The sequence below is a fragment of the Diabrotica undecimpunctata genome, chromosome 3, assembly GCF_040954645.1.
Source record: "Diabrotica undecimpunctata isolate CICGRU chromosome 3, icDiaUnde3, whole genome shotgun sequence".
Lineage (NCBI taxonomy): Eukaryota > Metazoa > Arthropoda > Insecta > Coleoptera > Chrysomelidae > Diabrotica > Diabrotica undecimpunctata.
In genome coordinates, this window is record NC_092805.1 from 48,793,215 (window position 1) to 48,802,115 (window position 8,901).

Sequence of the window (8,901 nt, forward strand, 5' to 3'; positions counted from 1 at the left end):
AGAGAAGAAATAGAAACTAAAATGAAAGATATTAAGACTGTACAGAAAAAGGAATTAGAACAGTTAGAAACAAAATTTGAAATGGCTTTACAAGAAGACAAGAAAGAAATAGAAAAACAAATTGAGGATATCAGAAAACAACGAGAGATGGGAGACAGGAGAGAAGTACTCATCCAAAGTCCGGGTGACATAAAAATACAGTTTGGCGGGGACGTAAAAAAATTACACCCGGTAATTTTCATCAACAATTTAAAAAAGAAATTACGACATATCGGTAATTTCGAAACAGCAAAGGAAACGATAAGGAACCATCTTAAATATGAGGCAAGTTTATGGTTTGATAGCAAAGAAGAAGAATTACAAAATTGGCAAACATTTGAACAAAAATTTCTGAATTATTTCTGGGGGAAAATACAACAGATAGAGATAAACAAGGAATTACAAAATGGGAGATACCAGGATAGTATGGATATATCAGAAAAAACATATGCCCTACAACTATACAACAATGCAAGACACTTACATTACAACTATTCGTCCGAACAGCTAGTGGAACTAATAGCCAGACATTTTGAAGATACCTTAGAAGATCACCTAACTCTACAAAACTACAAAGATATTGACAGTTTATGTCAATTCTTACAAATACGAGAAGCAAAATTAAGAGAAAGAAAAATGAGGAGAACACAAGAAAATTATAGACAACGAGAAAATCAAGACTATAGAGATAGAGGACAAAACTTTAGGAGAGAGTACACGAGAAGAGAATTTGTCCCGAGGAGGGAAAACGAAAGTAGAGACAACGGAAGAGTAAACTATGAACAAAGAAATCGGCAATGGAACGAAAACAGATATCGAGAGAACCAGAATAGAAACAACACTCGCACATATCAGGAAAACCGAAATAATAATAGAACGAATGAACCGGAAAATCGCGGAAACCGAGACGGGTCCGAGAGACCAAGAGAAAATAGAAGAGCGGTCAACAACACACACATAGAGGAATGTGAGGATGAGAGACAAAGCGACAGAAGTAGAAGCGAACAAGAACAGCAAGCGTCTTTTCACGAAGGCGCTCACTAAAGACAAAGAAACAAACAGGAATTTTTTGTCACCCGAAGGAATTTATTAAATTGGCAGAAAATAAGGACAAAACAAGTGGAGCAAATCTGAAATTTGTAGATGGTTTTATCAACGAGACACCGATTAAAATTATGATTGATACTGGATCGGAAATTACACTGATCAACAGAAAACTAATAGAGGAAGTTAATTTAACGAATTTGATTTACAAAATTCCCAAGGTAAATTTAGTGGGCGCAAATAAACGGACTTTGGCAACGATAAATGAAGGAATACGAATAAAAGTACAATTGGATAAGAAATTTTATGCACTACAATGTGTTGTGATGCCAAACATGTTGCATGATATGATCGTAGGAGTGGATGAGTTGGCAGAAAAACATGTGGTGATAGATTTCAAAAATAACACGATGAAAATCACAGAGGAAAAAGAAGAAGAACAGGACAGTAAGGAAATGGAAAAGGAAAATGAGAAACGGAAAATTGATTTAGATAAAGAACAAACGGTGGAAATGAATTTGGCAATGAAGCAAGGACAGAGAACAAAGAGGAGATTGGCAAAAGAAAGTGAAAAGTGGGTGTCCTCAAAAGAAGAGATGAGCCCAGAAGAAGAAAAAGAAGAAAGATTAACAAAAGAAGACGAAAGAGGTACAATTGAAACAGTGGTATTTGAAGAGGTATGCGAAATGGAGGAGGCAGAATACAAGATAAATATGTGCAAAGAAATTGAGGAAAAAGAAAGAAAATTGATGTGTGGAGAAGAAAAGGAAAAGGAATTACGTGTAATATTGAGAAAGTATGAAGATTTAATAAATGAAGAAAACAGAGTAGCCAAAAAGTATGAACATTCATTTGAGGTTAAAGACTTAGGAAATTTTCGATCGAAAACTTATCCGATCCCATATAAATACCGACAGGAGGTGAAAGGAGAAATTAAAAAAATGTTAGAAGATCATATCATAGAGAGATGTGACTCGCCGTACATCAACCCAATCGTGATTGTGAAAAAAAGCAGTGGAGAATTGAGGCTCTGTCTGGATGCCCGGAATATAAATCAACACACGGTATCTCAATATGAATCACCTCTCAACATCGAAGCTATTTTTGGAAGAATTACGGGAACACACATGTTTTCTAAAATTGATTTGAAACATAGTTTTTGGTTAATACCGTTAGCAGAGAGATGTAGAAATTACACCGCTTTCTCAATCGATGGTATTGTATACCGTTTTAAAGTAGTACCTTTTGGATTACAAAGTGCGTGTGCAGCATTAGTAAGAGCTCTCCATACAATATTAAATAAATATGAAGATTTCATAGTGCACTACATCGACGACTTACTCATTTTTTCACCAGATACATCAAGTCATTTGGAACACATAAAGATTATTTTGGGAGAATTGGACAAGGCCGGATTAAAACTGAATATTGAAAAATGTCAATTTTTTCAAAAAGAAGTGATATATTTGGGATTTAAATTGGACACACAAACAGTTAGTTTAGCCGAGGACCGGGTAAAACTCATAGATGAATACCCAAGACCAACGAATTTAAAAACATTGAGAGGTTTTCTCGGGACGATCAACTATTTTAAAAAACTAATTCCTGATTTAAGCCAGAAGGAAATTCCTCTGATCAAATTATTGAAGAAGGGTGTTAAATGGAATTGGAAAGAAGAACAAGAGAAAGCTTTTCAAATTTTAAAAGAGGAATTCTCGAAAGGAACGAAAATATATCATCCCATGTACAATTTGCCTTTCATACTACGAACTGATGCATCCATACAAAAGTTTGCGGGAGTTTTGTCGCAAATACAAAACAATCAAGAAGTGCCGATTTGTTTTATTTCCCGGGTGACAAAAACACACGAAAGAAAATACAGTGTGACTGAACTAGAGTTTGCTAGCGTACTTTTCTGCGTAAATAAGTTAAGATTTTATCTGTTGGGAGCAAAATTCACAATCGAAACTGATCATGCAGCTTTGGTACATATAATGAAAAATCGTCTGGTTAACAATCGTATACATAGAGGCATTTTGTTACTACAGGAGTATGACTTTGAGTTTCGATATATAAAAGGAAAAGACAACATTATAGCTGACGCTCTCACAAGGGATGAAGACTCGGGGAAAAAGGAAGTAATTGCTTTTCATGTAGGACTGAACATTTTGACACAAGAGGAAGGTGTATTTTCGTTAAACGAAATTAGAACAAATCAAGAAGACCTGGAAGAAAGAGAAAAAAGAAGAGCGGAGAGTGAAAACGGTATATTTTTCAAACGAATTGATGGAAAGGAACTATACGTGATAACACAGACATTGGCAGAAAGGATCATACAGAAATTACACGAGGACAATGGACATATCGGCAGCAGGAAGGTTTGGCTGGTTTTTCGCGAAAACTATATATGCCGAAAAGATTACCGGATTGCAAAAGAAGTTACCCAAAGATGTGAAACATGTCAAAAATATAAAAGCAGAAATTTCCGAAATGAAAATGTGGCTAAAAATATTGTATCCCACCAAAAATTAGACATTGTAGCAATAGATATGTTAAGTGATCTGATAATGACCACGCAGAGGAACAAACATATTTTGGTGATGGTAGATATTTTTTCGAAATATGTAAAGCTATACACGTGCCGTACGACAAAGGGAGACTAAATTATGAGAAAAATAGACAATTTTATAGCCACCGTAGGAACACCAAGGAAAATTCTTTTAGACAATGCTACGTATTTCCGGAGTGACCGATTCAAGAGACAGTTGCAAGACAGGGGAATAGGGACAAATTTTGTCAGTATCCGACATCCTAAAAGTAATCCGTCAGAACGTTTTATACAAGAGACTACAAAATTCCTCCGCATTGCTGCCATTGGACAACATCGACGATGGGATAGAAAAGTGGCAGAAATCGAAAACTACTTGAACACCACTCCAAATACAGTGACAAAAGAGACGCCGGAATATGTCATGAAGGGTATTATGCCAGTACGGCCATGGGAAGAACCGGAGCAGAGAGAGTATCAAATAGTATTGGAAACTGTTCGAAGGAGGCTGCAGAGCAGTAATGAAAAATATCTCCAAAGGCAAATCCAGAATAGAAAACGAAGACCAGTGACTTTCCAGAAGGGAGAAAAGGTGCTTGTAAGGGCGTTACGAGTATCAAATCTCACGGGGGACGTGTGTGCAAAGCTAATGCCTATTTTCGAGGGTCCATACATCATACAAAATGAAAATGGAATAAACAGCTATGTTCTTAGACATGTAGAATCAGAAAAGATACGAGGAGTTTACAATATCCAGGATGTGTACAAATACCATGAATAAGAATAGTATAGATTTTAAGATGGAGTAATAAAAATATAGGATAGGATAAAATGACTACAAAAGAAAAATTTTGTGTTGAGAGAAAATAATATTTTTTTTTGGTTACACTTTAAAAAAAAAAAAGGAATATTTGTATCTCAAAACAAGGCGGGGATTTGTTATGGATCAGTTTATCGATCAGAAATAGAATAAAGAGTTTTTTTTATTATTTTAATATACCGCGGGCATATAAGTTAAAATACAACCCTGTACTTATTTGTAATCGTTATAATAAGAAAAAACATTGTTTCCGTGACGGACTAGTTTTTCCTTGAAGGACTAAGTGAGTAGTGAAAGGACAATGGAATTCGTGTAATTATATATTTAAGGAATAAACTTTGTAATTGTATTTTGCGGTGGACATTTTTCGAAAGTAAATAAGAATTAGATTTAGATATAAGATAACAAGAATTTGGAAGCTTATTTCGGTTGAAAAAGGCAAAATTGTTAATGGTTTCTGAAAAGTAATTTGAGTGAAATTAGTTTATTTGTTTTAAATATTATGTTGGAAATTTTCTGAATCGAAAATTAGTGGGAAAGATGAATGCTTATGATTGGTTAAAAAGGAATGATGGGGGATGAGAGAGTTTGAGAAGGTTGTCTGGGGAGATTGAAAAGAATTATTATGTTACCGGCAGACGAGAAGAGAAGACGTGTTTTCGGGTAGTCAATCGGAGTACGAGTGTTTTTTTCGTTTTGTTAGTGAAAAAGGTGGAAGCTGAGAGCAGATCAAAAACGAGAAGAATAATACCTCTTTTGAGTCTGCATAGTCCACGAGATCTAATTGAGAAAGAAAGGAGAATTTGTGAATAAAGAGTACCGGTCAAAAGAGGCTTGGGCTTGTGTTTTCGGAGGAGTAGTTTGCTGGTATGCGGTTTGGATCGATGCTGAGAACGGGAAAGATTTGATGGTAGCCGGATATAATCAATCAAGGAAGGAACTGTGGTTTGATCGAGAGGAGACATCATTGGTGTAAAAAAAATAAAGGTCAGTCAAATAATTTGAATGAAAGAAAACTTTAAGACATTCTAAAGATAAAATCAAATATAAGCATACGAACTAAGATTCCAAGTTTTAAAGAGTTATTTTTTTTTGTGAATAAATTATATTTTTTATATGGTAAATTTTTTAGTAGATATTATTATAAAGCAGATCAATAGATAGTTTGTTAATTAAAATTAAATTTAGAGTATAGGAGTTTGTTGGGAAAGATAATTGTCCACAAAAAGTTATTTATTAACATTCACCGTATTGCTTATTGAAATAAATAATGATTTGTGTGCATATTTATGTTGTTTTAATGTTAATTCCGTTTCCTGTTTTATCCCGATTCTGAGCAACTAGGAGATACTGAACCCACTAGAAGAGATATATAAAGTAAACTGATTAAAGTAAAATTAAAAAGGCACCCTGAGAATTTTTAATAGTAATTGAATTGTATGACTCTGCATAAATTAGTGAACTAATTAATTAATTGATGGATTCGACCGTTACTTGATGGAAATTCATTTTATGTAACAATAAAACACTGAAAACTTTGTTTTCAAAACTTCCACAAATTTTTATTTTAACTTCTTATCACTACAGCTGTTTCGGCTGATTGCCTTTCTCAAGGCTTGAGAAAGGCAATCAGCCGAAACAGCTGTAGTGATAAGAAGTTAAAATAAAAATTTGTGGAAGTTTTTAAAACAAAGTTTTCAGTGTTTTATTGTTACAACTAATTAATTAAATAATTGGATTAATTAAATTAGTCTTAATCAATAATAAGACATCATAAAGCAAATCACAACAATATATATATATATATATATATATATATATATATATATATATATATATATAGGACTTGAAGATCTTGACCACATCTTTTTTAAATGTCCTAAGTTTTAACAGCATTCAAACTTCCCCTACAAAAATTAAATAAATTTAATATGTATGCATCATTCAATATCCAGTCTATGCTGGCAACAAGCTCACAATAAAGAGAATACTAAGTACATATAGAATATCATTGTAGGTTTCTTGTCACATGCACAGTTCTATAAGATTTGTACGCGAGCATAAAATTTTTCATGATCATGTGGAAGTTTAGATTTGCATACAATATCCTAAATGTTATAACACCTTATATGTGGTCCATTTTTTTTGTCTACTAAAAATGTCATCATGGGCCTCTAGACAAGAAACAAGTGACCCCGTATGTTTCCCTATCGTCTTTTCTTTTATTTATCTGATTAGAGAATCTAATTGGACGATTTCAGGACTAAAAGTCGTACCGTCAAAAACAAAAAAAAAAGTTGTCATTTTAACACACACACACACACGCAGTGATCAACCCTGCCCCTAGGAACATGTGTATACCAATGTAAGAATGGGATCCACATGTCCGAAGATCAAACCGGTCACACTTCGCTAGTCGAAGTGGTACCTATCTGACCCCCAGGCTTTTCCACCACCCCTCCTCATCGTGTGACTTACGTGAGGAGGCTTATGATTTGAAATTTACTTAAGATGCCCTGGGTAATAGGACATCCTCAGTTTTTAGTGAATGTGGTTATGCCACCTAACTGTAGGGGTAGCCACATCTAGGCTTTTCTCCCTATTTACTTTACTGACTCTATTGATTTTACTCTACTTTACGTCGGGACTTGAGTCCCTAAAAGAAAGAAAAAAGAGCGTGTGTTCCGACCATAGAGCCATCAGCCTGAGCTGATGACTCTATGTCCGGAAAAGAGTGTGTGCTTGGTCACTCAGCCGCCGATTTGGCAAAATAAATTTTGTTCTGCTCGCCGGCTGAGCACCCGAGAGGGGTCCGGCCACCAAGCCCATGCATGCCGCACATGACCTCAGTGCTCGGATTTCGCGGGTAGATCTTTCATTCGATCTGCCTTAAGGGCCTAGTCCGCGGAGCGGTATATAGAAGGCCTGACGGGCCCCTTCTATATTTGCTATATAAGGTAAATTTACGTTAAACGGTTTAATAAAAAGTATGAATATATCGATATGAATTTACGTTATTTACACATTTTTTTTTTTTTGTGGACTTCCTTGTGGCTTCGGGACTATAAAATGCCTGGGCAACAATTCTTCCCTTTTTTTCCTTAATCCTACTTGTGTGCGTGTATTGGGGTGTGCATTCCCAAGTGTATAATGCTCTCACACACCCCGGTGTATATTGGACTTATAATTACCTAAAAACCTAAAAACCTAAAAAAGAAAAGCGTACCCTCTCGCCAGAGTTTTTTTTGGTGTGTTTTCTGATTGACTGCATCTCTTTGTTCGTTCTTCTTGCAACCATCTCATTCTTTATTTATTCGTTCGGGTTCTCCCTATATCGAGCTATCTGTTGTTTTGGTCTTCTGTGTACCGTCCTTGTGTTTTCATTGTAGTTAGTCAGCTCTCTTAACATTCTGCTTGGGTGGTTTCTTAGTCCGTTGAAAATTTCATATGCTCTCTCGTCTAGCGTGCGTAGGATTCTTGTTTGTCCTGAGTCTCTATATACATATCTCAAGGGTACGTACGTTGGTATCTTAAGGGCATCTCTGACTATTTGATTTTGAGTGGTCTGTATCTTTTTCCTGTTTGTTTTAGAGGCGTGTCCCCACGCAGCGGATGCATATGTTAGGACTGGCAGGATAATACTATTCGCAACCCTAATTTTGGTTTTAAATCGTAGTTTACTTTTCCTTCCAATAAGTGTTGAGAGCTGACTTTTCAGCGCTTTGGCTTTGCGTATTTGCTGATTGATGTGCTCAGTGAACGTTAGCTTCTTTTCTAGATGTACCCCTAGGTATTTAGCCTGGTTGGTCCAGTCTACTGGGGTGTTTTCGATTGTAATTTCGCGATTTGGTACACTTCTTCTGTGACTAAACATTACAGCCTGTGTTTTGTTTGGATTTAGGGCTATTTTCCATTTTATGCACCATCTTTGGAATCTGTTTAGTGCTCTTTGCAGATGATTAGCTGCATGATCCGGGTTTCTCCAGCTAACAGCAATTGCTGTGTCGTCAGCGTAAAGACTCAACAGAGAGCCTGGCTCTTTTGGCGTGTCGGCCGTATAGATGGTGTACAGGTACGGCGACAGCACCGCTCCCTGAGGCACACCCGCCTCCAGGGTCCCGACTTCGGATAGGGTTGCCCCTATTCGAACTCTGAACCTTCTGTTGGCAAGATATGACGCAAGGAGGCATGTCATCGCCTCACTGTAACCAAATTCAGTCATTTTATAAATGAGTCCATGGTGCCAGACTCTGTCGAAGGCTTTGCTGACGTCCAGAAAAGCTGTAGCTGTGTACATTTTTTCATTAAATCCTTTGGTGATGAATTCTGTAAGTCGTAGTACCTGTAATTCACAGGAGTGTTCGCTTCTGAACCCGAATTAAGCCTCTGGTATGGTTCCTAGCATTTGTGATTCTTCATTGAGTCTTTTTAGTATGACTCTTTCCGCTAT